The following is a 13649-nucleotide window of genomic DNA, read 5'->3' as shown; positions in this document are numbered from 1 at the left end:
GGAACGCTTTCAAACACCTTGTAGAGTGTATGCCCCGACGAATTGAGGTTGTTCTGAGGGCAAAAGGGGGGTGCAACTCAATATCAGGAAGTGTTCCTAATGTTTATGAAATAATTAAATAAGATGATTTTAAAATAAAAAATATGACAAAGCTGTAAAACATTATCCTAAATATAAACCTTCAACTAAGTGAATTACATTGGTGTTTAATATGAGGGTTTGAGAAGGAAATATCCTCTATAAAAATGTTTTACTATGTTAATTGTGAAAATAATGCCATTGTTGATAAGATGCTTTTTCATTAATTAGGCTATTTTCTCTTGAACCATATGGTCTATCTACTAAAGTCATCAACAATATGGACACAGATGTAATACAGAAATACCAAATACATTAAAAAGGTTATTGAAGTATAAATTACCAAAGTTCCGAAAGATTTCCATAGATGTTCTGTTAATTACTAAAATTCCTGAAGATTCCGGTAACTTTGGTAAATTACCAGTACCCTTGCCATCCTACACACGGGTCTGATTTACCCCCACACACCATACAGTATGTGGTCCTCTTCACCGCAGTAAAATACTTTATCCTCCTTCTTCTCTACGCTCTGTGTGTTAGGTTATATAAATAGGAGCGAAGATACTGTAGCCTGACTGACATTCAGACAGATTAGATACTGTATGTCCTTTTCATTTGATGAGTTTGATAATTTAGTAGTTCTGCCATTTTTGTTTTAAAGGCAACATGGTCTTTATTTGAACCAGGAAACCAATACAGTAGTGTTCATTGGAATCATGCACAAGTATCACCTGTACTGTACTTGAACGTGAAGCTCCTTCATTTTTTATGCTGTGTATCAAAGGACAGCAAATGTCAGTAGTGTTGTAGACTATGCACTGCCTTTCATTTCATACTATTGTTTTACCCTTGTGTCTCGTCATTGAGATGAAGCTTGACAGTACTCAAAGATCCAAATGAATAGCGTGATAAATGTGGAGATAGAAAATCACCCAGAAATAAATGTTGGTTCCTGCTTGCCCTCAAGGGGCTGCTGTCACAAGGAAGAAAAAAGACTTGTCTTGTGAAGCAAAACCTAATTTAGCTAAATCTGTAAAAAGAATAAATCAAGGGTCTCTAAACGTAATTCAACACAGACCGGTCGATATTATGCCTAATGGATCATTAGGACTGTGCTTCTTTGGTATTTAGCATTTTCACTCCATCGCCTGAGGCTCAACCGCAGCACCATGGCAGCTGTTAATATTTCTTGGACTTAAAAAATTTACGAGGAACTGAATATATGTGTGGACTCAGTTGGGGCTGAGGTGATATGAGGACAGCAGACTTGTCCAATATGTGACACCTGTAGGTGTTGGATGACTCAGCTTGGCCATGTGTGGTGTGGTGGTGTATGGTGTGGGGTGTGTGTGTGTGTGTGTGTGTGTGTGTGTGTGTGTGTGTGTGTGTGTGTGTGTGGTGTGTGTGTGTGTGTGTGTGTGTGCATATGTGTGTGTGTGTGTCTATACTATAGCAAGTCCATTCTGGACTCATTAAAGTCTGGCACATTCAGGTTACACTTACTGTTGTTAAAGCGCCACTTTAGCCATATAGCTCCTTGAGTGGCTTTACATTAAAAGGTTAGTGTACATCGAGACCTACCAGCTGTGACTTCTATGCTCTGTCACTTCTATGCTGCGAGGTAACATCTTCTGGTTCTTTTTCTGTATGAAATCCTCTCAGATTGCTGTTTGTTTTTGCGGTTGTGGAGCTAGCTCAGAGTGTTGGTCTGTAATTGCCACAGAGGGTCTCTGTTAGTTTAGACTGCCAGTGAACTGTCCAGTGGTACCAGGACGAGCCCATCTGGGATGGAGTCTACTGCCCATTAAGCAGACACTGTGCAGTGCAAAGAGAGGGCTAGAAAACATACTTGCACATGTGTACAGATACACACAGAGAGAGAGACAAAAACAAACACATCAAATGCAACATACAATAAACTGTAATAGTCGCCTAAAGCAGACATACTGTATGTAGCATTCGTAAGCCTTATACGCAATCATCTTGTGGACTGTCCTATCTTTTGACTTCGCTTGGAGTGTTGGCCACTCTAAAGTTGAGCTTCATGAGACCCAAGCCAGTTATTTTGTATCTGGACCATGGTGGCGCCATCGCGTTTATCTCCCACAGCAGGACCGGACAACCAGGACATTAAATCCGTCACTCTGTTGCGTCATGCATTGATTCGTGGAGGTTGGTGAATGCGTATAAGAGAGAGAGTGGAGGGGGAGACATTAAGTGAAAGGGAGAGTGTCTGTGGTGGTAAGTCTTTAAGGTTGAGGAGACAATAGGAAGGTGAGTCAGGAGGGAATTGTATTTCTTTGACAACATCGGCTTTCGTCACACACTCTCTCGCACAAAGGAAAGGTATTTCTGTCCAAAATAGGCATGTTTAGTTTGTTGTTTGTGGCTTAAAGGACCTGCGTCAGAGGGTATTGTGACATAGTTCTGCAGTACCAAATAACTAGACTATTCAAACTTAAATAGGCCTCTAACTTAAAGGGATACTTAGGGATTTTATCCACTTCCCCAGAGTCAGATGAACTCGTCGATAACATTTGTATGTCTGCGTCCAGTATGAAGGAAGTTAGAGGTATTTTCGCGAGCCATTGCTAGCGTTAGCGCAATGGCTGGAAGTCTACGGCATCTGCTAGCAGATCCCGAAGTATCCGTTTAAAACAGGCATAACAAATGGCTTGCTGTGCAATGACTTACCAATATTATGCCACAGACTCTATAGAGAAAAGATTCAATGGATAAGGGAGATAAGACCATAGTTATAATTGGACTTATCTCAGATTAATAAAACTGAAGTGGTTCACAACGTACAGAAAGTCCCACAAATAGACCCGAGGCGTCAACACCAAACACTCCCCCGCCTTTGCTTTCTCTCACGTACAGTCATCTACATGTTCTATACATACCCACACAGTAGCATCCATGTCCTTTGGAGCTGCTACAAGGAGTGGTAGCCAAGGAGTGGTAGCCAAGGCGAGTCATTAACAGATTCTTGTTTTTTTCAGCAAAAGCCCGGCCACCAGCAGGCCTCGGCAGCTTGACAGTCTTGGCCCACGGTGCAAATTGGTGCAACAGCAAATCATAAATTAGAGCCTTTAGATGGAGTCCATTTGTCAGGGCAATCGACAGCTTTGGCCTTTCGCACCGCAATCACACCGCTGGCACAGCCAAGAGAGTTCAGCTTCACTAGGCTGCTGAGATAAAGAGAGCAGCTTTGAAACTTTGACAACCGCACTGTGTTGTGGTCCTCTTCTCTACACATGCATAGTTACAGTATTTTCTTAATCAATTATGTAAATACTGTATAAGTATTAATTACACATTATTTGACAGTGATGATCATTGCCACTTTGGATGTGGCTACATTAATCATGGGCGTGATTGTTGTTAATGTAGTTGCAGGATGCAAGTCTAATTCATAAATATTATATGGACTGCTTAAGAATGTAACGCAAACCTCATTTTGAAATTCATTGACATTTACTGCTGAGCTCTGCGGACTGTGCAGAGAGGCTCTTGATATATTGTAGCTTTGCCATGTGTCTAGAAGATACTCCATATGCTCCAAATCCCAGCCTGCATGACACACATGTACGTACTTAATGATGATCATAAGTAGTTCACACACCAATTGCTTTGACTAACAAAGGGGAGTTTTCCATGTACCAGATCATGCAAACTCAACTCTGGACCCCAAAGCCAGTTCCACTCCTTTTTTCATTGTTCCCCTCTAATCAGGGACTGATTTAGACCTGGGACACCAGGTGTGTGCAATTAATTATCAGGTAGAACAGAAAACCAGCAGGCTCTGGACCTCGTAGGGTAAGAGTTAAATACCCCTGTACTAGATGGTCCTTTTTCTCTGTAAGGGAATTACTACTGGGCCCATTCTCAAATCAAGTGTGTGGGCGCTCATTAGCCTCTATTCTATCTCACAAAAGATCCGGGATACAAAGAGGGAATCAGGCTCTCTCTATTTAAAGCGATGCCGTGAGGAGTCCATTGCCAGTGATAATGCGCTTTACATCATTTTGTCCGCGCCTTTATCTTTGAGCCTCTTAAGAAATGTACAACACATCGAGTCATTAGAGCCACTCGCTCCCCAGAATAACGAGATGGAGAACGATTGAATAGGACTGGTGCACCAAAGGGCCAGACCCACACTCTTAGAAGTAAAGGAGCCTTGAATAATCTTTTGGGGTTCAAAAGATTGCAACACTAGTCCTTGAGGAACCCCTCTGAAAAGGTTCAAACAGAACCTTTAAAATAATATATTGTATCAGCGACAGCCTATCAGAAGATTGGAGGCATGGCTTATTGGAGGCGTGGCTTTCAGATAGTTATTTTTGGCCACTCTTGAGAGTAATTGTAATTCCTGTTAGTTAACTGCTCATTTCAATTTTCCTTGAATATTTATGCATATTACATATCCTAATATAATATGAATATAATTAACATTGCTGATCACATATAGTAATAAAGTGGTGACTATTCCAACATTGGGATTTCATAGTATCTTGAGGAACTCATTGAAGCTACAAAACTGTCAGTGTTCAATCTTAACGTGTGATGACAATACAACAGAACAGACGAACAGGAATGACATTTACTCTAACGTGTGGCCAAAAAATATATATCTGAAAGCCATGCCCCTACTAAGCCACCCCTCCAGTCCATGGTTCCTCCAGGAAACATTTTTTACTTTGAAACATTAAAGGTTCCTCCAAGAACCCCTCAACTAAATGAAGGTGCAAATATAAACCCATTGACTGCAATGGTTTCTTGAGGAACTCAAGTATATATTATATTAGTATACACTGAGTACACTAACATTAAGAATGCCTGCTCTTTCCATGACATAGACTGACCAGGTGAATCAAGGTGAAAGATATGATCCCTTATTGTTGTCACTTGTTAAATCCATTTCAATCAGTGTAGATGAAGGGGAGGAGACAAGTTAAAGAAGGATTTTAAGCCTTGAGACAATTGAGACATGGATTGTGTATGTGTGCCATTCAGCGGGTGAATGGGCAAGACAAAAGATTTAAGTGCCTTTGAACGGGGTAGTTGACACACCTGTGGGAAGCATTGGAGTCAACATGGGCTGTAACATACGTTACAGCCTTATTCTAAAATAGATTTTACAAATCTACACACAATACCCCATAATGACAAAGCGAAAACAGGTTTTTTGAAATGTATGCAAATGTATTACAAATAAAAAACAGAAATACCTTATTTACATAAGTATTCAGACCATTTGCTATGAGACTTGAAATTGAGCATCCTGTTTCCATTGATCATCCTTGAGAAGTTTCTACAACTTGGTTAGAGTTGTAGATGATTTGGAAAGGCACACACCTGTCTATATAAGGTCCCACAGTTGACAGTGCATGTCAGAGCAAAAACCAAGCCATGAGGTCGAATGAATTGTCTGTAGAGCTCCGAGACAGGATTATATTGAGGCACGGATCTGGGGAAGTGTAAAAATTAAAAATGCAGCATTGAAGGTCACCAATAACACATTGGCCTCCATCATTCTTAAATGGAAGAAGTTTGGAACCACCAACTCTTCCTAGAGCTGGCCGCCCGGCCAAACTGAGCAATCGGGGGAGAAGGGCCTTTGTCAGGGATGAACCAAGAACCCAATGGTCAATCTGACAGAGCTCCATAGTTCCTCTGTGGAGATGGGAGAACCTTCCTGACGGACAACCATCTCTGCAGCACTCCACCAATCAGGCCTTTATTGTAGAGTGGCCAGACGGAAGCCACTCCTCAGTAAAAGGCACATGACAGCCCACTTGGGGTTTGCCAAAAGTCACCTAAAGGACTCTCAGACCATGAGAAACAAGATTCTCTGGTCTGATGAAACCAAGATTGAACACTTTGTGCATGAATGCCAAGCGTCACATCTAGAGGAAACCTGGCACCAACCCTACGGTGAAGCATGGTGGTGGAAAAATCATGCTGAGAAGATATTTTCAGCGGCAGGGACTGGGAGTCTAGTCAGGATCGAGGGAAAGATGAACGGAGCAAAGTACAGAGAGATCCTTGATGAAAACCTGCTCCAGAGCGCTCAGGACCTCAGATTAGGGCGAAGGTTCACCTTCCAACAGGACAACGATCCTAAGCAAACAGCCAAGACAACGCAGGAGTGGCTTCGGGACAAGTCTCTGAATGTCCTTGAGTGGCCCAGCCAGAGCCCGGACTTGAACCCAATCGAACATCTCTGGAGAGACCTGAAAATAGCTGTGCAGCTACGCTCCCCATCCAACCTGACAGAGCTTGAGAGGATCTGCAGAGAAGAATGGGAGAAACTCCCCAATTACAGGTGTGCCAAGCATGTAGCATCATACCCAAGAAGACTCGAGGCTGTAATCGCTTTCAAAGGTCCTTCAAGAACGTACTGAGTAAAAGGTCTGAATACCTATGTAAATGTGATGTTTCAGTTTTTCTAAAAACCTAAAAATGTCTAAAAAACTGTTTTTGCTATGTCATTATGGGATATTGTGTGTAGATTGATGAGGGGAAAAAAAATGTTTTAATCCATTTTAGATAAGGGTGTAACGTAACAAAATGTGGAAAAAGTCAAGGGGTCTTAATACTTTCCAAATGCACTGTACTCAGTGTATATATTAACTCCAGGATTCCTTGAGAATCTCCAGGGTTCCTCGAGTCACCCGATACTAAGAATGCAGTTAAGAAATAATCACTCATTCCACCAACATGACTGCTCGTAGACCGACGCAATTAATGGACTTGAATACAATTAGCAATGACGGAGTGTTTGTAGTCTATCACCAAAGAGTTGGGGGTTTTCGCCACAGGATGAGATTAAGAATCCTCTCATGGACGCAGTGGGCCTAAATCTCATTAAGATGTTTTCACTGGTATTTTTAGATTAACTGAACTAGCCCTGAACTCATGCACAGATATGAATCAGCGTAGAGTAGCAAGTGAATGAAACAGTCACCAATAATCGTATTTAATAACTGTAGTTGGAAAACCTTGGAGGAAAAAAGCCTTGTACCCATGTCAAAAACTATGCATGACCTTGCCGCTGACGCTCAGTGAGATTAACATTAATAGATCTACTGTACAATTAGCACTATGTTTAGAAGGCTGTTTACGATAAGTGTATCACATCGAAAGTGAGCCGAAGTATTAAAGAATGATTGCATTTGCACACCAGGGCCTCATTCAAATGGAATACTGGAAAATCCAAAGCTAACCTTTCAGTAGGATACCGTATGACATACACAACTATAGAAAATCAGGATTCGACTGAAAGGATATGGAGTAGCAACCTGGACTCAGGGGTCGACGTAACTAAATTAATATGATATGTTACGTGGTATGTATTAATTTGTGGATGTCCATAATACATTTCCTATGATATGTTACGAATCACAATTCATATGATATGTTACGAATTGCAAATTCGTACAATATGTTACGAATTTGCAATACGTATGACATGTTACGAATTCCAATTTGTTGTGGCTAATGTTTGCTAGGTGGTTAGATGGCTAACGTTAGCTAGGCTAGGGGTTAGGGGTTAAGGTTAGTGTTAAGGTTAGGGGTTAAGGTAAGGAGTTAGGTCTAGGGATTAAGGTTAGGGTTAGGAGAAGATTTGTCTAACTTGCTAAAGTAGTTAGTTGATAATTAGCTAAAATGCTAAAGATGTGATTCGAACACGCAACCTTTGGGTTGCTAGACATTCACGTTATACACCTACCCATCCTCCCCGACCAACCTCACTCCTTTCATTTTTGGCTTAAGTAACCTTCTGTCTTATGTAACCATACCAAACATAACATATTATACCTATTTGAGTGTCACAGATTTACATGTGCTATGTTACGTCTAGTCATTGAGGCCAGGCTGGGAGTAAATATGCAACAGCTGATTCAGAGGTGTTGGGTTAAATGCGGAGGACACATTTCAGTTGAATGCATTCAGTTGTACAACTGACTAGGTATCCCCCTTTCCTTTCCCTTCAGAAAGTATTCATACCCCTTGACTTATTCCACATTTTGTTGCGTTACACCCTGAAATCAAAATTGATTTTTAAAATATTCACACCCAGCTACACATAATATCCCATAATGACAAAGTGAAAATATGTTTTTAGATTTTTTTGCAAATGTATTGAAAATGAAATACAGATATCTCAATTACATAAGTATTCACACTCCGTTGCTATAACACTCCAAATTGAGCTCAGGTGCATCCAACTTCCTTTGATCATCCTTGAGAAGTCACTACAACTTGATTGGAGTCCACCTGTGGCCAATTCAATTGTTTGGACATGATTTTGAAAGAAACACGCATGTCTATATAAGGTCCCAAAGTTGACAGTGCATGTCAGAGCATAAACAGTCCATGAAGTCATAGGAACTGTCCGTAGATCTCCGAGATAGAATTGTGATTGTGCATATATTTGGGGAAGAGTATAAACCATTTCTAGAGTGTTGAACATTTCCAAGAGCACAGTGGTCTCCAGCATTGGGAAATTGAAAAAATATGGAACTACCCAGACTCTGCCTAGAGATGGCCGTCCGACCAAACTGAGCAACCAGGCAAGAAGGACCTTGGTCAGGGAGGTTACCAAGAACACAATGACCACTCTGACAGAACTACAGAGTTCCTTGGCTGAGATGGGAGAACCTGTCTCTACAGCACTTTACCAATTTGAGCTTTATGGAGAGTGGCCAGGCAGAAGCCACTCCCGAGAAAAAGGCATATGATAGAACCCCTGGAGTTTGCAAAAAGGCACATGAAAGACTTGAAAGGCAAAAGGTTCTGTGGTCTGATGAGACAAACATTTAACTCTTTGGCCTGAATGCAAAGCGCTATGTCTGGAGAAAACCAGGCACAGCTCATCACCTGTCTAACACCATCCCTACTATGAAGCATGGTGGTGGCAGCATCATGCTATGGGGATGATTTTCAGCGGCAGGGACTGGGAGACTGGTAAGGATCGAAGGAACAATGAATGGAGCCAAATACAGGCAAATCCTTGATGAGAACCTGCTTCAGAGTGCAAACGACCGTAAACTGGGGGGCAAAGATTTACATTCCAACAGGAAAATGACCCCAAGCATACAGCCAAAGCAATTCTGGAATGGCTTCAGAACAAGAATGTGAAAGTCCTTGAGTGGCCCAGCCAAAGCCAAGACTTGAATCCCATTGAAAATCTGTGGAAAGACTTGAAGATTGCTGTTCACTGCCACTCCACATCTAATTTAACAGAGCTTGAGAAAATCTGCAAGGAAGAATGGGAGAAAATTCCCAAATACAGATGTGCAAAGCTGATACAGACATACCCATGACGACTCAAAACTCAAAGTATTGACTCAGGAGTATGATATATTTATGTATTTCATTTAAAATAAATCTGCAAAAATGTCTAAAAACATGTTTTCACTTTGTCATAATGGTGTATTGTGTGTAGATCTATTGAATAAATGTTGAATTCAGGCTGTAACACAACATAATGTGGAATAAGTAAAGGGGTATGAATACTTTCTGAAGGCACTGTACATACCTGAAAAACTTTCAACAAATTAGCTATGGGGATGCTTTTCAGAGGGCACGATGAACAATCTGAATGAACCAGAGTTAACAGAAGAAAATGTAATTTTATACTACAGGTAAATTCAAATCTGGACCTCGAACCTAGTTCCACTGCTGATTTTCCGTCTTCCTCTCTAATCAGGGACTGATTTAGACCTGGGAATTCAGGAGGGTGCAATTAATTATTGGGTAGAACCGAAAACCAGCATTACTCTGGACCTCCAGACTTGGATTTGAAATAGCCCTGCTATACTGTAAAATATATTATTTCAAAATACTATACTATCTCCACACTACAGAGCTACAGCGTCACTGTTTCTAATTTCACAACTGTGAAGTTCATGTTTCCATGGTGTTCCTTGTTTAAACAGTACCTGTTGATATGACCTTTGACTGGCTTGAAAACAGACTGAAGCGGATCACTTTCTGTGGCAACCTGTGGCTTTGCATGTCAGGCCTACGCGGATTAATCCCTTTCTCTTCACTCTCTCAGTTTATCTCTATCGCTCTCTTTTCTTTCTCTCTCTCCCTCTCTCAAAATTGTTTTCTCTCTCTCTCTCTCTCTCTCTCTCTCTCTCTCTCTCTCTCTCTCTCTCTCTCTCTCTCTCTCTCTCTCTCTTCCTTTCTCATTTTATCTCTCACTCGTCTCTCTCTCATCTTCCTTTCTCATTTTATCTCTCACTAGTCTTTCTCTCTCGCCATCTCTCACTCTCTCCCGCTCTTATCTCCCTTATCCACTGCATCTAATTACCTGTTGAGTGGAACATACAGTGGGGAGAACAAGTATTGATACACTGCCAATTTTGCAGGTTTTCCTACTTACAAAGCATGTAGAGGTCTGTAATTGTTATCATAGGTACACTTCAACTGTGAGGGACAGAAAAAAATCATTGTATGATTTTTAAGTAATTAATTTGCATTTTATTGCATGACATAAGTATTTGATACATCAGAAAAGCAGAACTTAATATTTGGTACAGAAACCTTTGTTTGCAATTACAGAGATCATATGTTTCCTGTAGGTCTTGACCAGGTTTGCACACACTGCAGCAGGGATTTTGGCCCACTCCTCCATACAGACCTTCTCCAGATCCTTCAGGTTTCGGGGCTATCGCTGGGCAATACGAACTTTCAGCTCCCTCCAAAGATTTTCTATTGGGTTCAGGTCTGGAGACTGGCTAGGCCACTCCAGGACCTTGAGATGCTTCTTACGGAGCCACTCCTTAGTTGCCCTGGCTGTGTGTTTCGGGTTGTTGTCATGCTGGAAGACCCAGCCACGACCCATCTTCAATGCTCTTACTGAGGGAAGGAGGTAGTTGGCCAAGATCTTGCGATACATGGCCCCATCCATCCTCCCCTCAATACGGTGCAGTCGTCCTGTCCCCTTTGCAGAAAAGCATCCCCAAAGAATGATGTTTCCACCTCAATGCTTCACGGTTGGGATGGTGTTATTGGGGTTGTACTCATCCTTCTTCTTCCTCCAAACACGGCGAGTGGAGTTTAGACCAAAAAGCTCAATTTTTGTCTCATCAGACCACATGACCTTCTCCCATTCCTCCTCTGGATCATCCAGATGGTCATTGGCAAACTTCAGACAGGCCTGGACATGCGCTGGCTTGAGCAGGGGGACCTTGTGTGCGCTGCAGGATTTTAATCCATGACGGCGTAGTGTGTTACTAATGGTTTTCTTTGAGACTGTGGTCCCAGCTCTCTTCAGGTCATTGACCAGGTCCTGCCGTGTAGTTCTGGGCTGATCCCTCACCTTCCTCATGATCATTGATGCCCCACAAGTTGAGATCTTGCATGGAGCCCCAGACTGAGGGTGATTGACCGTCATCTTGAACTTCTTCCATTTTCTAATAATTGCGCCAACAGTTGTTGCCTTCTCACCAAGCTGCTTACCTATTGTCCTGTAGCCCATCCCAGCCTTGTGCAGGTCTACAATTTTATCCCTGATGTCCTTACACAGCTCTCTGGTCTTGGCCATTGTGGAGAGGTTGGAGTCTGTTTGATTGAGTGTGTGGACAGGTGTCTTTTATACAGGTAACGAGTTCAAACAGGTGCAGTTAATACAGGTAATGAGTGGAGAACAGGAGGGCTTCTTAAAGAAAAACTAACAGGTCTGTGAGAGCCGGAATTCTTACTGGTTGGTAGGTGATCAAATACTTATGTCATGCAATAAAATGCAAATTAATTACTTAAAAATCATACAATGTGATTTTCTGGATTTTTGTTTTAGATTCCGTCTCTCACAGTTGAAGTGTACCTATGATAAAAATTACAGACCTCTACATGCTTTGTAAGTAGGAAAACCTGCAAAATCGGCAGTGTATCAAATACTTGTTCTCCTCACTGTATAGAGCAGCTTGTCAGGTTGGTTGATATAGGCAACAATTTCAAGGCCCTTATAAACTGTATTACCCAATCCCAGTATTTGCCGTTCAAAAGCGGCAGAGGAAACACACTACACACGTACTCTACGTACATCCAAGGTACTGTGTTCTGTAAACAATTGGTTGGACATATTTTTCCTCCATATCATAGCAACTACTCCCATTTTAAACTGTGATTCACCACCAATCCAGTCTTTCCTTTATGTTTCTTAATCTCAGGTCTAACACAATATATTGAATAATACATGTTGGAGCAACATGCAATACACCATGGAGAGAGGTTTATCTCTATGCAATACTCACACTAACTGATGCTCTGGAAAACTTAGTTGGGTATGCCAGACCCAAGGGACAACATTACTTTGATGTAAAATACCAAGAGGCTGGGATCTCTGGTCTACTTCTATTCTGGTTGAGCGCTATCACCCTGTGGCGATTTCTCAGAGCCCACACTACAGTAGCTGGGGAAGGCACCCGAAGGTTCACTACGTCTGAGTAGTGTTTCTTGGTCTTATTTTTATCTAGCTACTCAATGCTCCATGTGCTCAAGACTCATACGGCCTGAGGGTACAGGCATTAGTTACCTTCTTCAGGAGCATACAGGCCCTCAGCTAACACCCTAATGGAATCAGGCAGGGCCATTCAGGGCACTAGTTAGTGGGTACTAAGTGCTCACTCCTCTCTTCTTCCTTTGTGGGGGCTATTACAGTGTATCATGCGAGCCCTTCCGTTGAACCTGAAAGAGAGGAAGAGGTTGGTCAAAGAACAAAAGTAATACTAATGGCTGGGATGGACAGATACCTGTAAAGTACAGTACATATTATGTCCGGGAAGAGCTGAATAGTGCTACTTTAGAATTGTCTGTCAGAACCATGACAGTTCGGCAAGTGTTGGATTGGAAGATTTTGTATCTGCAGACTTGATAAAAATGTTCCAGTCTGTCAATTGGAACATGCTTTAATCAGCGTAGTTGCATTGATATCACACTATGTCTTCTCTAACAGCTATAGAGTAGGACTGGAATGGCAAACCATTACATCTAGCTCCGACTGTATGCATTATTCCACTTCCAGATCAGGTTTGTTAACCACCAGTGTACGATCCTGTCCCATTTGTACCGACTGCTCCCTCCATCCCTCATCCCTCTAGTCTAGTGCAGCCAGTATCACGGCTCAGTGGCTCCAGTGTTCCAAAGAGGCTGATTTCAGAGGGACCAGAGCCCCCATTGATCAAAGTGTTCAGATGTGTCCAGCCATCCCTCCATCCGGGCCCTCCCCAACGCCAAGCTGCTGTGTGTCAAGCCAAAAAGCAGAACAACAAACATTTCTGCTGGCACTTCCCACCACTGTGGAGATATGTTTAGAGCACCAGGGTCCTTTGAAGAGAGGGAGTGGACTGGGGAGAGTGGTGGAACCCTAACTATACAGTCTATATATTATTCTGGTTGTCTCTCTTGCCGGTCGCCATGGCTTTTTTTCCTCACCCTCTCTCTTTCTCTTTTTCTTTTTCTCATTCTCCTTTCTCTCTCTCGCTCTCTTTCTCTGTCTCACTTTATCCCCCCTCGCTCTTCTCTCTTTCTCTCTCTCTCTCTCTCTCTCTCTC

Source organism: Coregonus clupeaformis, chromosome 20 (assembly GCF_020615455.1).
Source record: "Coregonus clupeaformis isolate EN_2021a chromosome 20, ASM2061545v1, whole genome shotgun sequence".
NCBI classification, from domain to species: domain Eukaryota; kingdom Metazoa; phylum Chordata; class Actinopteri; order Salmoniformes; family Salmonidae; genus Coregonus; species Coregonus clupeaformis.
The sequence above is the reverse complement of the archived record's forward strand: the minus strand, read 5'-3'. Positions refer to the sequence as shown.